Source organism: Panthera leo, chromosome A1 (assembly GCF_018350215.1).
Source record: "Panthera leo isolate Ple1 chromosome A1, P.leo_Ple1_pat1.1, whole genome shotgun sequence".
Lineage (NCBI taxonomy): Eukaryota > Metazoa > Chordata > Mammalia > Carnivora > Felidae > Panthera > Panthera leo.
In genome coordinates this window covers 192,713,324-192,730,036 of record NC_056679.1, presented here as the reverse complement: position 1 = coordinate 192,730,036, position 16,713 = coordinate 192,713,324, and the positions used below count along the sequence as shown (strand labels likewise).

General features: G+C 44.4%; 1 protein-coding gene and 1 long non-coding RNA gene across 4 annotated transcripts in view; one reads left to right on the top strand and one right to left on the bottom strand.

The window, feature by feature from the left end:
* The window catches only part of GALNT10 (polypeptide N-acetylgalactosaminyltransferase 10), a 221,563-nt gene that overhangs the window by 17,470 nt on the left and 187,380 nt on the right, over positions 1-16,713 (top strand). The window lies entirely within an intron of this gene.
* On the bottom strand, positions 4,893-10,991 carry LOC122225854. Its single transcript, XR_006205424.1, has 2 exons — positions 10,772-10,991; positions 4,893-5,347 (listed from the first exon to the last, which is right to left on the bottom strand). It is a non-coding gene; the product is annotated as an uncharacterized LOC122225854 (long non-coding RNA).

Genomic DNA, 16,713 nt, shown 5'->3' with positions numbered 1-16,713 from the left:
ATATTATATTATATAATAGCCCTGGTGGGGTCTATGGGTAGCTCTCCATAACCAGAACATACTATTTTTTTTTTTCTGTGGCAAAAATGTAAGAATATTCATGCTAAATGGATAAAGAGCATAAGTAGCTTCGTGTCCATTCAGGCCAGGTTTTGTCACTAAATGAGTTATAAAAAAAAAAAAAAAAAGTTACAGAAAAAGCTTTTGGATCCTGAAATCGAGGCTAAGGGATGGTTGTGTCATGTGTTTTCATTACCTTTCTCTACACAGCAGCCAGAGGGGTCTTTTGGAAAATGTCCATTATGCCACTGGCTAAGGTAAAGACTAAACTTCACTTCAGGCCCCCTCCCAACACTCCCCTCCCTGCCACCCCTGCCCTCCATTCATACTGACCTTGAACAAGCCATCTGGTTACCTGGAGTGTTCTTCCAGTCTCCCTGCCACACAAACACACATGCACATGTGCACACACGTGCACAAATGGCTCGGCTAATACCGCCTCACGCTTCGGATCTCAGCTCAGGTGTCTTAACCTCAGGATAGCCTTCTGACCATCTTTCCCCCCACCCCCAGCCCTCATCCTGGTTCAGGCCTTTTCTCTTTAACACACATCTTAGTTTGTGATCATACAAACTTATAATTAGTGTGATTAGTTGATTACTGTGTCACCCTCTGAAACGGTGAGTGCCATGAGGTTGGTGGCTATGTGTGTTTTTCCCCCTCGTTATTTTATCCCCAGTGCCTTACACAATGCCTGACATACAACATATTATATCAAGGAGAAAATGAATGGACAGTCTTGGATTAGATCCCAAACCAGGCCAAAAAGAATTAGCTATAAAGGACATTACGGAAACTTAGGAACTGTAGATGAGCTGTTAGTATTGTATCAGTGTTAAATTTCCTGACTTTGGTATCCTTATTTTAGGAAATACACGCTAAAGAATTTAGGAGTAGTGGGTTATATGTCCTCACCTTTCTCTCAAATGTTTCAGGACAAAAAAAAAAAAAAAAAAAAAAAAAAAAAAATTGAAGTTTAGATAGCTGGAAGAGAGAATGATAAAACATGTAACAACAAACATGGATGAAAGATATATAGGAGTTCATCATGCTGTTCTTGTATCTTTTCTCTAAGTTCAAAGTTACTTCACAATAAGATATTGTAAAGAATTCAGTGAATAGAAACAAATGAACAAAAGGGAAAAGGGATGCTAGGGGGAGTGCTCTCTGAAGGGCTTGGTCACTCTGGGGAGCTCTGAGGGGGCTGTGTGGCTGGAGCATGGCCCTGGGGTTGGGGAGGGATCAGCTGGGGGTGGGGAAGGATTGGCTGGAGCTGGGTCCCTCATCTGGGCCGCAGGCCTGTGTGTTTTGAGGGGGTGAAGCACTGAGCTGTTCGGCCAGCCTTAGCCTGAGTACTCCACATTCCCTCTCCTCTTCCCTATGGTGATTACTGAGCCAAAGCCTGAGTGGGTGAAGCCAGCCCATCTTGGGTCTTCCGTCTGATTTCTCTTTTAGTTTAATAATAGGGAAGCTCTCATCCAAGTATGAGGATTACTCCTCCTACCTGAAAACTACAACTTCCCTGTTGTCTGTTTGTTGTTAAGCCCACCACATGGTTCCTGTATGGGTTATATGTGGCTGTATAGCGGATTATCCCAAAATGTGGTAGCTTAACACAGTGTTTATTACCTTGTGGTTTCTGTGGGTCAGGAATCTAGGCTCAGCTGGGTGGCTCTGGCTCATGGTGGGTCTCTCATGAGATTACAGTCAAGATGTTGGCCAGCTCTGGAGTCATCTGAGGTCTTGACTGGGGCTAGGGGATCTGCTTTCAAGAAGGCTCACTCTCGTGGCTGTTGCAGGAGGCCTCAATTTCTCAATGCCTGGACCTCTCTGTAAGGAAGCTTGAGTGTCATTACTGCGTGGCAGCTAGCTTACCCCAGAACGAGTGATCTGAGAGTGAGAGCAAGCAGGAAGTCACAGTTCCTTGTGTGACCTAGTCTCAGAAGTTGCACATTGTCGTGTATGCTTTGCTCTGTTAGTTGGATGTGAGTCACTAAGTTTAGCAGACCCCACCTCTTGAAGGGAGGAGTGTGAAAGAACTTGGGCACATTTTAAAACCACCACAGCTCCTGAGGGCCTACCGCGTGCTGGGCACTAGAGGTGGTTCAGGGGATCCAAGGCGTGGACCACCGTCTGCCCTCTAGAAGTTTACATCTGCTTGGGGAGGTGAGACATGCTCGGAAATTGGTCATGAGAACCAAGATACTCCGTGGCAAGCTAAGTCCGAATGGGTAACCCAAGGGAGCTCTTTGGAATGCCTGAGCTGGGCCTTCACAGATGAGCAGCTCCTACTTTGGCTCTTGACCCTGATCATGGCACTGTCATACAATGATAATGAATACTGATGGTAGCACTTGAGCATTTTCACCGCGGTGGGCGCTGTGCCAAGGGGGACCGCCTCGTGGCGCATCTCCATTTGTGAGTAGCATTCCTTGGAATCGTGCAGTAGGACAGCCCTGGTGCCAAGTGCTTCATTTCTGTAATCTCATTTATGCTTTGAATTGCCCTGTGGGACTGCTATTATTATCCCCATTTTACAGATTACGCAAGTAAAGTTTAGAGAAATTAAGTGACTTATGTAAGATCCTACAGCTAGTAAGTGGCAGAGGGCTTAAGACTACAGGCCCCTGTAGGTTTAAATTCCAGCTCCTGTACTTTCAGAGCTTTAGAGTCCTGGGTAACTGACTTTAACCTCTCTGCATGTCCGTTACCTCCTCTGTAATATGCATATAAAACTGCTTAATGTTCCCAGTGTAGTGCCTGGCGTGTGGTAAGCCTTAACTACTGCTGCTGTTAATCAGCTCACAGTCAAACACACAGCTGTGCTGTCACCTCAAGTTCTTTGCGTTAGTTTGTTATAAAGGGTTGAAATGGGAGAAGCATGTGGTAACTACAGCCGCCCTCTTCATGTGCAGGGTTTACAAATTTGCAAGGACAAAGAACTTGTCCAGGCTGAACATGCAGTGCATCTTTAGTGACTGATTCTGCCATTTCCAGTGTCTGCTTTCTTCCATGAAGATGTGGATGCTTCGAGGGACACCTGCCCAATCCCTCCTCTGCACAGGCCCCGAGAGTGGCCAAGCTGGGTTTTAGGAAGCTGAACGTGAGTTGGCAACTTTCTTTGGAAGTGCTTTCCCTGTTGAGAGGCGAGGAGCACCGGACTGAATGCCGGTTAGGATATAAGTCTGTGCCGTGGGCCCTTGAGCCAACTACTAAACCTTTCTGGGCTCCGAGGGCCTTCCCTCCAGGGTTGTCCGTCAGAAAGAATATGGAGAAAGTGTGTTTTAAAAACCATGAAACTCTGGTGCAAGGCTCTGGGCCTCTTCATTCCCTTCCAACCATTTGAGAAATTGTGGCTTCTTTAAGCAATTGGTATACTGAAAGGCCGTGTGATGGGAATCACTCCTTCTACCCACACCCTCTTTACTAAAACGTTTTTGAGCAAAATCAGTTTCGATTTGAATTCTGAGGATCAAATCAGCCTCTAAACAAAATCAAGGACCAGGTGGTGCTCCTTTTGAAAATTCAAACCCCATAACCAACTTGGGGGACTTATCTTTTGAAATTAATCTTTTTTTCTTCTTTTAATGAATGGGCATTTGTCGACTGCGCCAGTTCATTATGGAATTCATCCGAATGTTTCATTCACTGTGATCTCAGAGGCAGTGTGTGCTCACTCACCACCCGTGGGAATGACAGAACCCACTTCGAAAAAGAAAAAAAATCTTCCTCCCTTCATTTCCTCACTTTAGACTAAAACACTTCCTTTTTTAAACTTAAAAAAGGGGACTAATTTTCTCTTGTTAAAATTCGGATATGCATGAGCCTTCTTTTTTTTTTTTTTGCAAAATTATTGCACATCTCTGTATATTCATTACCCAAGGAGGTTATGAGTAAGCCCTCTCTGGATCCTCTGGTGGCGCAAAGTGATGGGAGGGGGTTCAGTCAGTTATCTGTATAAGAGGCTCGCTCTCAGTGTCTCTCCTCCATTTTCCCATTGTTAGACTGTACTTACCAGAAGACAGAAAGAGGAGAGGTTGAGGGAAGAGGAGGAGGAGGAGGAGGAGAAATGTCAGAGAGAAGCCTGGAGCTGTCAGCTCTCTAGCTGTCTGACCTCAGAACAATTGCTTAAACTCAGAGCCCGGTCCCACCTTTAAAATGGGGATAATGACAGTAATAGCTGCGTTGCAGGGCTGTGGCGATGATTATCTGAGAAAATCTGTGCCGGAAAAGTGCTTTTGTAAATGCCATTATACCGTTATTGGTACTGAGATATGATTGCGCACATGTATAACTTGTACGGGTTTTTAAATATAAGTTTTACAAGGGTTGCTTTTATTTTTAGACGCAGTTTGAGTTGGAAGGGAATCTTAGGAATCCTTTAGTATGCCTTCTCACTGTGGGGGAGGAACCCCCTCTGTGGCAGCCTTTGGCTTGAATAGCTCCAGGGATGGGGAGGTCACCACTTCTCCCTCTTCTTTCTCCCAATCATCAAGCTTCAAGCTATAGTTTTCTTCTTCAAGCTATAGGACATGCCAGTGATTTTCTTCTCCCTAAGATAGACAGCAAAAGAATAATGTCGTGGTTAAAAATGAGTAAGCATGCCATGGCATGCGTTATGCAGATCTGCTCTCTGTACACTTTGTGGCTGGAGGTATGTCAGCCAGTCTCCAAAGTATTTGAATTGCTTGTTTGGGGGATCTGGTATTCTCCGTACCAGAAGCTCCTGAGTTATCAGGACTGAGCCTGCAGCCCCAGAGCAGGAAGACGACCTGGCAGGGCCCTCTTAGTTCTGTGTGCCTGAATGCCTTTCTCTTTTTCAACTGGTGTGGTTGTTTTGTTTTGTTTTGTTTTGTTTTAGCTATAGGTAGATATGGATTCATCTCAGAAGGTACAGTCTGGCCGCAATTGTTTCCTTCTCTTCTTCTTCTCCTCACTTCCCCTTCTGAAAGGGGAAGCCCGGGCTCAGCACTTGGTGGAAAGCCTGTTTACTTTACGCCTGCTCCTGCCTCTGGGGTTTTCATTCCTCCCCGTGCAAGATGTAATGGTGAGGAGGCCGAAGCTGGGGCTGGAAAGACCTCAGACACCATCCCGGTGAACACTCCACAGACTGTCTCTGGAGGTCTTCAGGGATTCTGTAAACATGGTTTCACCTTGTGTTGACTCTTTTTAAACTACAATAATAGAAAACATGTTTTTAAATCACTTACGTGTATTATGTACTACATTTTTACATGTTGGAGGTCACCAGTTTATTCTTCCAGCATCTGTTTAATTGAAGAGAATCCTGAAATTATAGGGCAGGCTGTGTTAAAAAAAAAAAAATACATCTACTTATTCATCAAGTGTATCTACTATTTATTATATCAAAAAGTTTTCTCAGCATTGAGTAAAGCAAAAGAGAGAAACGGTACTTTGAGGCAGATGTAAGCTGTAAGCTCTTGTCTCTCACTCCTGAGGTCAGATTATGTTGATCAGAAAACCACATTGTCCTCATTGGTTGACTTTACACTAAGGACATATTATTGGTTTGAAAAGTTAAAATGTATAATAACAAAATGCAACTGACTAATAAAAGGCTTCACTCACTGAAAACCTACCACCCTTTCACAGAACACATCCGTTAGAGTAGTTGGGACCCTCTTCTAGTCCAACATTGCTTGCCTCTTAAATTATGCCCCAGGTCATTTAGGTAACATGATATTTGCATAGAAGAAGCCCTACTGGCAACTCTATTTTTATTTTCATGTTTATGTCTGAGCACCTGCTTTTTACTTGTGAGTGGACCCTGGCAGATTTTTCACTTCTAGATTTTGTTGATCCATGACCTGTGCTCATGAGTGAGAAATTCTTCTTCTGCCCAATCCCAGATGGTCATGCTTTTATTATAAGCCCATAACATTTTACCCCCTGTCCCATTTTTTCCCCCATGTGCTCAGAGGCCTCTTGGGCAATGTGCCCATAAAAATCAGTCCAGTGCTGTGGAACACATAGAATGATACAGAGATCACCCCTCACCCCTAAGCCTCCTTGAAGCCAAGCAGCCCCCATTTCCTTCCTGTTCACTCACGGGATGTCTTTTCTGCCTCTCTGTCTGGCAGAGCTCTGTGACCCCACTCCTGTTGTTCCCCTTTTTTGTGAACCACAGTGGCTTCAGCCTGAAGTCCTCGATGCTGATGGATCCCAAGATTTGGTTAGAACCCTGTCCTTTGTGGAAAATGAGGGTATCACCCCACCTTCCCCGCTCACAGAGTGTGTTGTAAGGGCAGGGGGGCAGTGCTGGTCGTGGAGTGCTTGTTGCCATGGGAATCCGAGGTTCTGCTGCCTCTTCCCGGTGGTACTGGTGTCTGTGCACTGCCCCAGCCCTGTCTGCTGCTATGTTCCCTTCTCTCATCCCAAGAAGGCAGGTAGTAAAGGAGATGGAGGGAGTTCCAGCTTGCCGTGCTGCTGTCTCTTCCTCCTCCTCCTCCTCCTTCTTCTTCTTCTTTTTTTAAAGTTTTATTTATTTCTTTATTGAGGGGCAGAGAGAATGAGAGCACACCAGCTGGGGAAGGGCGGAGAGAGAGGGGGAGAGAGAGACTCCTAAGCAGGTTCCATGCTGTCAGCACGGAGCCCATCAGCGGGACTTAAATTCACAAACCATGAGATCATGATCTGAGCTGAACTCGAGAGTTGGACGCTTAGCCTACTGAGCCACCCAGGCGCCCCTTACCTTCTAAGTGCAGTAAAATCAGGGAAGGTTCCTACGCATACACACAGAGCGAGCACATCCCTCCTTTCCCTGTATTCAAAATAAATCTGGGGAAGCAGCCTCTCCCTCAAACACCAGCCCCACCTCAAGCAAAACAGGCTCAGCAGTCAGAAAGACCTAGATTTGAATCACTGTGTCACTTGTCATCGTTGTGTGAAACTTAACTGTCTTGGGCCTTCATTTTCCCACATGGGAAACGGAAAGAATGGTCACCAACCGCATACACCAACTGCTGGAAATTCATTGTGAGACTGTCACTTTGTTAGGGCTTAAAAATAGCCATTAATTCTTTGGTGATAGTAGTGTCTAGAGGCTGGTTTCCCTTCTGCAAGTAAGCTGGGCGGTTTTACTGACCCAACAGGCCCCAGATAGACATGTCGGGAGTGGGGAAGAGGAAAAGGAGCACTCTGTGTGGTTTGCCCTGCCCCCTCCTCCTGGCTCCCTTCCCACCCCAGCACCCCAGCACCCCAGCCGCCATCCCCTGTTCCATCAGGAGCAGGGTTACTCCCACTGCCCAAGAGCTGCGCGGCGCCAGCCTTCTCGGCGTGGGCATTTTCAGCCCAGATGACATTTCCTCACAGGCTTGCGGCATCTTCCCCTCCCCACCTCATAGTCCCCCTCATTTCAGAAGCCCTCCGAGGACTTCAAGATGAAACACTTCCACCCTGGGTAGATCGTTTTCATCGAATTCTCCAGCTTGTGGTCTCCACTGTTGAGGAGAGACATTTTAATTAATTACAGGCCCCATGGGCTCAGGGATCAATAGCAGTAAAGAGCCGTGGAATGAATTCCTAGCCTCTACTCCGTTTCCCACTGTCTCTGCACCCTTGCACCAGGTGCACAAGCCCTGTGGGCCTCAGTTGTCTGTTCTCTGCAATGGGAGTGCCTATTTCCCAGGAGCGCTGGGAGTCCCCCCAGCAAGGTGTGGGGATCAAAAGTATTGAAAACTGTAGTGTGCTGGCCACAGGTAAATTATTACTAAGAGCGTATGTGTATTCCCAAGGGGCAAGCATGAGGGATGTTTCTCTTCAGAGCCATTTCTTCCTCTTGTTCCTTGATACCTTAAGACCAGCTGGCAGGTTCTGTCTCCCTTTCTGAGTGTGAGAGAAGCAAGCAGCCCAGACAGAATTAGGCAGGTGGGTATGTGGGTGGAGTGTGGGTTCCTCCAGTGAGGAAAAGTGATCATACAAGTGGGACCTGGGATAAGAAGTCAAAAGCCTCAGCTTTTCCCTGAGAATTGGGGTCCCCAGCTGTTCTGACATTCACTACACTGGCCACCTCTAGCCCTGAGCCTTCACAGCCAAGAAAGAAGCCTTGTTTATTCCAGACTCTGCTTCCTTCTTCCTGCTTTCTTCTTGCAGCGTATTCTGCACACAGCAGCCCAGGTGATCTTTCTAAAACACAAGTCTGATCATGTTCCTTTCCTGCTTAGAACCCTTCCATGGCTGCCTGTAGCCTTGAGGCTAAAATCCAGAATTCTTGGTGTCGCTGTTTGGGCCCTTATGACCTGGCCCCTGCCACCTTCTCCGGTGTCCATTTCCGGCTCTCCCGCCAGTCCCCTCGGGTCTAAGCCAAAGCCCATCCACTCTGGCTCTGGTTCTCAGGCCTTGAGCATGCTACCAGTTTGGGCTTTCCAAAGCCAGGTCCTCTACATGCTACTGAAGGCTGTGCTGAGACATCACCTCCCCCAGTAAGCCTTCCCTGACCACCCTGCCTTCCTCAGTCTGGGTGGGTTCCCATGGCAGCCTGTGCATTTATGGGTGTTATGGCCCCAGCCACATCCCAGGACCCACATCCATTTCCGTGGAAACCTCTCCTTGTCTACCACCCCCATCCCTGCATGAGCTCCTTGAGACCCAGGCCCGTGTGACTGGTTTACCATCATACCCCCATGGCCCTAGCACGCCTCCTGCCAACAGAGTGCATGCCAAATAATGGGATGGAGAGATGGCTTGGGATGTTATCATTAGATGAGAAGCCTGGGGGGGATCAGAGTCTCCTGGGCACTTGTCAGACACCAGCTTCCTGGCTTCATCCCACCCTCCAGGATGCAGAATTTCTGTGGGTCTGCCAGGGAATCTGCATGTGCACACCCAAGTGGTTCTCATGCAGATTTGAGGACCTCTCAGTGATCTCCTTCAAGCCTGGCATTTTACAAAACAGGAAAACTAGATCCAGAGACAGATATAGTAAGTGATTTCTGTAGATCTCAATCTCTCTCTCTCTCTCTCTCTCTCTCTCTCTTTCTCTTTCACATGCATACACACACACACATACACACACTTCTTTAAGACATAAAAAAAAAAAAGAAAATAAAGGCCCAGTGCTTTTTCTTTTCTACTCCCGAAATGTTGATCTTCAAGAAACCCACGGGAAGCACAGGAGAGAGAATTTTTGTTTTTGTCTTTGTTCTGCCCTGAGGTCTGAACTAGGGAATTTTGGCATATTTTTTCATTTCCTTTCCATAAAAAGTATGCAACCTCAGAATATGGGGTACTTATTTTTAAAATCCAAAACAATTACTTTCACTCCAAGACTTATGTAATTTTTTGCAATGTTGGAAATCCCTGATGTTTCATTTTTCTGGTTCAGAAATGATTTGTAGAGAGTATGAATTATCCTGCCTGATGCCACGAGGTCTATTTTTATCCGTATGAGGATGTTGAGACTAAACCCGACAGAACATATTTACCGTTGCTTATAGTACTCGGTGATGCTGCCTCTCTTTAGAGCTTGCCAGAGAGAAACCATGTAGGAACATGTGTTCATAATTAATTTGACCTGCTTAGTAGGACAAAATGGGGAGGAAGGATCCACCAGCTCCACGTGTGGCAGAGATAAAGTGGAACATGCTCAGAGGAAAGTGCTGGAATGCCGAGGGATGAGGAAATGTTTCTAAAGGGAAGGGCTAAAGACACTGGACGTTTAGGTTTTCATAGAAGGACCAGTGGCTGTGTCTGAAAGGCTTGAATGGCAGGGAGAGAGCATGAAAGGAAAGTGGAACCCTGGCCTGAGGGTGGGAGAGACCTTCCGTTTGAAGGTGTAAGCAAGAGCATCCTCCAAGGTGATGGATGAGTTTCTCATCAAGAGAAGTGTTTAAGGTGGGGGCCATCTTACAGGCCTGTCACCCAGTGTCCTGGGTGAGGGGTAGTCTGGACCAGGTGAAGTCCAACTGCCCTTCTCACTGATCTGAGAGCAGACTCGAATGCCCACAGGCCCCAGCCTGTGACATAAGTGAGTGAAGGGTTCTGTGGCTGGGGCTGTGGGCAAGTGGGAAAGGGTTTGTTCCTTCCTCAGCTCCAGCTGTTGCTTGGGAATGCGGGTCCAGTCAGGCCAGGTCTTTGGGTTTTCTAGATTTCTAGATTTTTTTTTTTTTAATATGGACTCTCCTGAGTTTTAAATATTGTGTGAGCTAAATAAAGCCATCTGTGCCCGCTGGCTCTTGGCCATGGCCTGCCAGTCTGACCCCTCTGTTCCAAGAATCTCAGGTTTGTGTGCACCTCAGGCTTTCAGGCAGGGGTGAAATGAGTGAGGTGGGCAGGGTAGGGATTATCTCTCCACCCAACAGATGGGGAAATGAGGACGCCTGGAAGTACAAGGTACCAGCAGACGAGGGCTAAGGCAACGAAGAGGGCAACGAATTTCTTCCCTGCTCGTTCCAGTGACATTTCATTTTTAAGCTTTTCTTTTAAAATAATGTTGGATAAAGGGTGCACTGGGAGTGCTCAGTATTTCTTGGGGGTAGGGCCAGAGCAGGGGATTCGGCCTCCCCGAGTCACTTTCCCTTCCCCTCCCTGCACTGCTCCTGGAGCACCTCTTGCACTGAGGTGTCTGTGAATGGCGCCCCCCCCCCCCCCCCCCCCCCCGGGTTGTGCCTGCTCAGCCTGCACACCCCTGCCTGGAGCCATGCAAAAGCTCTGCCTCTGCTTTTCCCCAAGGATCTGGGATGTCCAGCCATACCTGAAATCTCCCATTACAGCTCTCTTCTTGGGTGAAGGCTCCATGGGCACCCAGGAAGCTCTTTGAAAATGCACACAGGAAAAGAAAAAAGGCCACAGGAATGCAACCTGACAACTGTCTCAGGCTCCAAGTGCTGGATTGCCATGGACTCAGCCGCTGAGTAAATTAGCTTTGCCACGAAGGCAACCACAGAACGCTGGTCCTATCCAAGCCACATTTATGGTGCTCCCTGCTGCGATTTGAGGCCTGTCTGCCGAGCTTCCTGCCTCTTGGCCTTCCCCGCCGCTCCTTGTGCTTGAGGCCATGCTTCCAAGAGCAGCTTTCAGACCAACTTTAGGTTTTGCTTACTTTGCCGGTGAACATCCTGCTCGTTTTATTTTGTGGTTGGTTTTTATAAGGAAAAAAAATTTTTTTAAGTACATATTTTTCAGACAACTGTGTTGAGGGGTATTTGAGATACAATAAATTGCACACTTTTGAGAGTGTGTAACTTAATCCATTTTAACATATGTATAAACTTTGTGAGACTACCATCGAAATCATAATAAACATTTCTATCACCCCCGGAGGGTTCTTTGTGCCTTTTGTCTTTTTAATTTTTTTAATTTTTATTTTATTTTTGAAAGAGAGAGAGAGAGAGAGAGAGACAGAGAGCGCGAGCCCCAGTGGGGGAAGAGGAGAGAGAGAGGGAGACCACAAGATCCGAATCAGGCTCCAGGCTCAGAGCTGTCAGCACAGAGTCTGACTGGGGGCTCAAACTCACAAACCCTGAGGTCATGCATAACCTGAGCAGAAGTTAGATGCTTAAGTGACTGGGCCACTCAGGCACCCCTCTTTGTGCCCTTTTGTAACTAGTCCTTCCCTCTGTCTCCACGCAGTCACTGACCTGCTTTATCTTTCTAGATGAGCTTGTGTTTTCTAGAAATTGCATAGAACTTCACCCAATGTGTGTTCCTCTTTGCCTGCTTTTTTCAGCAAGCAAGATGATCATTGAGACTCCTCCATGTCCTCCTGTGTATCAGCAGCTTGTTTCATTTTATTGTTGAGCAGTTTCCCATTATGTGTCTGTTCCGTCATTTGTTTATCCATTCTCACGTTGGTGGACATTTCGGTTGTTTCTAGCTTTTGGCTCGTACAAATAAAGTTGCTACGAACATTTGTGTACAGGTCTGGGGTTTTGTTTCACTTGGGTGGATAGGTACTTCCAGAAACAGTGTATTGGCTAGGTGGTATGGTAGGCATATGTTTAATTTTTTAAGAAGCTGCCAAATTGTTTTCCAAAGTGGTTGTATCGCTTTGAGTGCCCACGTCAGCCTGTGAGAGTTCCAGTTGCTCAGCGTCCTTGACAACACTTGGAATGATCAGTCTTCAATTTTAGCTCTTCTGTGGGGTGTGCAATATTCACGCCTCTTGACACGACATTTGCGTGCTGTCACGAAGAACCTGTCTTCATGGGTTTGTTGGCTATTTTGTATCTTTTGTGAAGTGCCTGTTAAAATCTTTTGCCAGTTTTCACTCATTTGGGTTGTTTGTCTTTATGGAATTTTAAGAGTTTTCAAAATATATTCTGTAATACAAGTCTTTTGTCTGATACATGTTTTGGGAATGTATTCTCCCGGTCCGTGGCTGTTTTCCTAATAAGGTGTCAGTATTGTTTAGTAAAATCTGGAGCATATGGGGTTTCCAGGGACATGAAAGCCATTGAATATTGAACAAATGCAATAAACCTTAAGAATCCCATAGAACCCAAACTTGGTACCAACATGATTGAGAGTGTATTTATAACATTACCTCTTGGTTTAGAAATTATTTTACGTAATTTGAGAAAAGCACTGTGTGCGGCACCATACTAGGTATTAGAAGAGATGGAAGGAAATGTAGAAACATCATGAGATGTGGATACTCTTCTTAGGGGGCTCACATCCATGGAAGAGTGAGCATATACACGTATTCTGATGACAGTAATTACTGTGTATACTATATGCTTGATTGGCATGATCTCATTTAATGTTCAGAACAACCCTCTAATATAGATTTTCCCCATTTTGCAGATGAAGAAACTGAGGCTTAGAGGAGCTAAGTAACTTCCCCAGAGCATACAGCTATGATATGGCAGATATGGATTCAATCTCACTTCTGTCTGACTTCAAAGTCCGTGTACTTAACCGTTAGACTAACTGCCTTCCAGGTAGAGCATAAGCTAAGATGTGTTGAGAATCATAAGAGAGTTATAAACAGAGTGTTATGGAACAAGAAGTGAAAAAATTTATTTTTGGTTCTGTACCAGAAAGCACCATCGAGGCGTTAACATCCAAGTTGGGCCTTGAGGAGTGTTTACAACCTCAGTAACAAAGATGGCAGAAAAGGAATGGCAGTTGAAGGGAACAGCATGAGCAAGGATGTAGAAGAGGTTAGAAGGGTCATGGGACCTATTGACCAAAGTCCAGTATTCTTCAGGGGGAAAGGTACAAGAAAAGGTCTTGAAAATCAACTCCAAGGGCCTCAAAAATCAGGCTGAGAAGTTTGAACTGGATTCCATGAGGCAGTTGGGACCCACTGAAACATCTGAGAAAGGAGGATTGGGGGCAAGTGATATGCTGGCTCTGTATGGTGATGGGATAGAGTCTGGATGGACAAGGACATAGAAGAGGGACAAAGGGCAGTGGAGGGCCTTGTGATGCTACTATAGGTATCAAGGGCCTCAACTAGGGTATTAGTCATAGAAATGGACAGGAGGGAATAAATAATATAATTCAAAACTAGAAGCTACCTCCTGTACATGATTTTTTATTCTGCCGACTTTTCCATAAGCCGGGACTAATTTGACCCAGTCCCCTTTCTGTCACTTCCTTTCTTGTCCATCTGTATTTCTCATACTTCATTGCTCCCAGACAGTGGCCAGGGAGAAGAGAGAAACCCAATTTGTCCTGTCTGTAATTTGTTGGCTAATTCTGATAAATGAAGTGGTGCCTGGAGAAGGCTGAGTCTTTTGGCCAAAATGAAGTTTTATATTATTCATACATTTATTCATTCAGCTAACCAGATTCATTCATTTACCATCCCGATGGGTTTTTTTCCAAAACCATCAAGCAGTTCTCCAGTTCTCAGTGGATGCTACTGGGTGTCTTACAAATTTGACTCCGTTCTGACACTGTCAGCCTCAAGTTAGCATCAGACCCCACAGGCTAAGGGCTCAGTCCCATAAGACTTCCCCCATTTCAGATGCCAATCACAAGTCCAGTTCACCTGGGTTTCTGATCACCAGCTATCAATCAGAGGGTTCCACCACTCCCTCTTCAGGTGTGATTAATTTGCTAGAACTTGGAGAAATATTTACTTATGTTTACCGGTTGATTATAAGGGGTGTTATAAAGGATACAGGTGAACAGCCAGATGAAGAGGTGCATAGGGTGAGAGGTCCAGAAGGGTCCTGAGTACAGGAGCTTCTGTCACAGTGGAACTGGGGTGTTCTACTCTTCCTTCATGTTTACCACCCCAGAAGCTCATCACATCCTTTTATTCAAGAGTTTTTGTATATCTTAATCTGCAACCCAGCCCCCTGCCCCTTCTGGTGACCAGCCCCATCCTCAAGCTATCTGGGGGGGTCCCACCCTACGTCACCTTATTAGCATAAACTCACCTGTGCTCAAAAGGGGCTCCCTTTGACTTATGAATGACAAAAGGCACTCCTGCCACTCTGGAAATTCCAAGGGTTTTCAGAGATTTGTGCCAGGAACTTGGGACAGAGACCAGATATATTTTTTTTATTATGCCATCCATTCTTCCAAACATTTATTTATTTACTTACCAAACTCAGTCATTTGATATCTATCAAAAGTGGAAATATGTGCCAGACGCTATGGTAGGCTCACAGTGTGTAGCATCGAACAGCCTCCCTCTACAGAAGTTCACCTTTTAGTGGAGGCTTTTTCCTGCTGTCTTCAGGCATTTCTTTTTGTCTCACGTTTTTATGTTTCTTCCTCCTCTTCTCTCCTGACTTCTTTGGGAATTTTTTCTCATTTTGCTTTTTCCCTCTATTCTGCTATAAAAGTTCAGTATTCTGTTTCTACATTTTGAATAGTTAAGAAAATTTAATGTGTATTCTTGAATCTAAAATTAATCAATATACTTACCCTACTCCCAGCCAGTATACCTCACCTTTGATCACCCCCTCTTCTGATTTCACACTACTGTTGTCATGTATTTTAGTGGTTGTTATTACTATTATTGAGTATAGTTGACACACAATGTTATGTTTCAGGTGCACAACTTAGTGATTCAACAGGTTTGTACATCATGTTATCACTACAAGTATACGTACCATCTGTCCGCTTATATCACTATCACATTGATATTGTGTGTAATGATATTGACTGTGTTCCTTATGTTTAATTATTATTTTTAATTCCATAAGACTGTACTCTTACTGTTTTATATAGGCCTTCTGAATGCAATCACTTTCCTTTTGCCTGAAGCATATTGTTTTACATTTATTTGAGGGTATTTTAAGAGCGAACTCTAGGTTTTGCTTGCGAATATCTTTATTTTGCTCCTGTTCTTTCTGGGTATACAATTCCAGTTTGACCGTTTTTTACCTTCAGTATATTCAATACATTATTCTACTGCCTTCCAGGTTTAATATAACTGTTGAGAAGTCAGGGGTAGTATAATGATTATTCTTTTATATTAAATCTGTCTTTTCTCTGGCTACTTTTAAGATTTAAAAAAAAAGATTTTATCTCTTTTTGGTCTGCAGTTTCACTATAATGTAGATTTTTAAAAGCAGCTTTGTTGACATATAATTGGCATATAGTAAATTGCATATACATAATTTGGTAACTTTTGACATCTGTATATACCTGTGACACTGTCATGTCAAGATAATGAACATACCCCAATGTTTCCTTGTGTCCCTTTGTATTGTATAACCCCTTCTTCCTGTCCCTCCTGCCTTCCTCTAGTCCCCAGGCAACTACTGATCTATTTCCTATCGCTACAGACTAGTTTGTATTTTCTGGAATTTTACACAAATGGAGTCATACGGTATGTACTCTTTTTAAAGTCTGGCTTCTTTCATGGAGCGTGATTATTTTGAGATTCATTCTTGTTGTAGCGTTATCAATAGTTTCTTCCTTTTTTAATGGTCAGTAGTATTCTTTTGTATGACTATACCACTGTTTGTTTGTCTATTTACCTGTTGGTAGATATTTGGGTTGTTTCCAGTTTGGGGTTAGTACAAAGTTTTTGAGTTTTAATGTACAAGTCTTTGTGTGGGCGTATGCTTTCATTTCTCTTGGGCAAATACATAGGAGTGGAACGACTGGGTTATGTTAGGTGTATATTTAACTTTTTAAAAATTGTGGTGGTACCATTTTATGTTCCCAGCAGCAGTGTATGAGTGTTTCCATTTCTTCTTCAGTTCCATCAACACTTGGTATGATCGATCTTTTCAATTTTAGCCTTTCTAATTGGTGTGTATCTGGTATCTCATTGTGGTTTTAATTTGTATTTCTCTGGTGACCAGTGATGTTGAGCATCTTTTAATGTACTTATCTGCCCTCTGTATATCTTCTTGATGATGTGTCTGCTGATACCTTTTGCCCATTCTTTAAAAATTGGGTTGTTTGGCTTCTTGTTATTGAATTTTGAGAGTTCTTTATGTTCTGGAAAGAAGTCCTTTATGAGATACATACTTTATGTTCTGGAAAGAAGTCCTTTATGAGTATTTATTCCACTCTGCAGCTTATCTTTTTATTCTCTTAACAGTGTCTTTTGAAGAGCAGAAGTTATAAATTTGTTTCAGTTTGGTTTATCAATTTGTTCTTATATTGATTATGTTTTCGGTGTCATATCTAAGAAATCTGCCTAACCCAAGGTCACAAAGTTTTTGTTGTGGTTTTGTTTCCTTCTAGAATTTTTATAATTTTAGGTTTTACAATTAG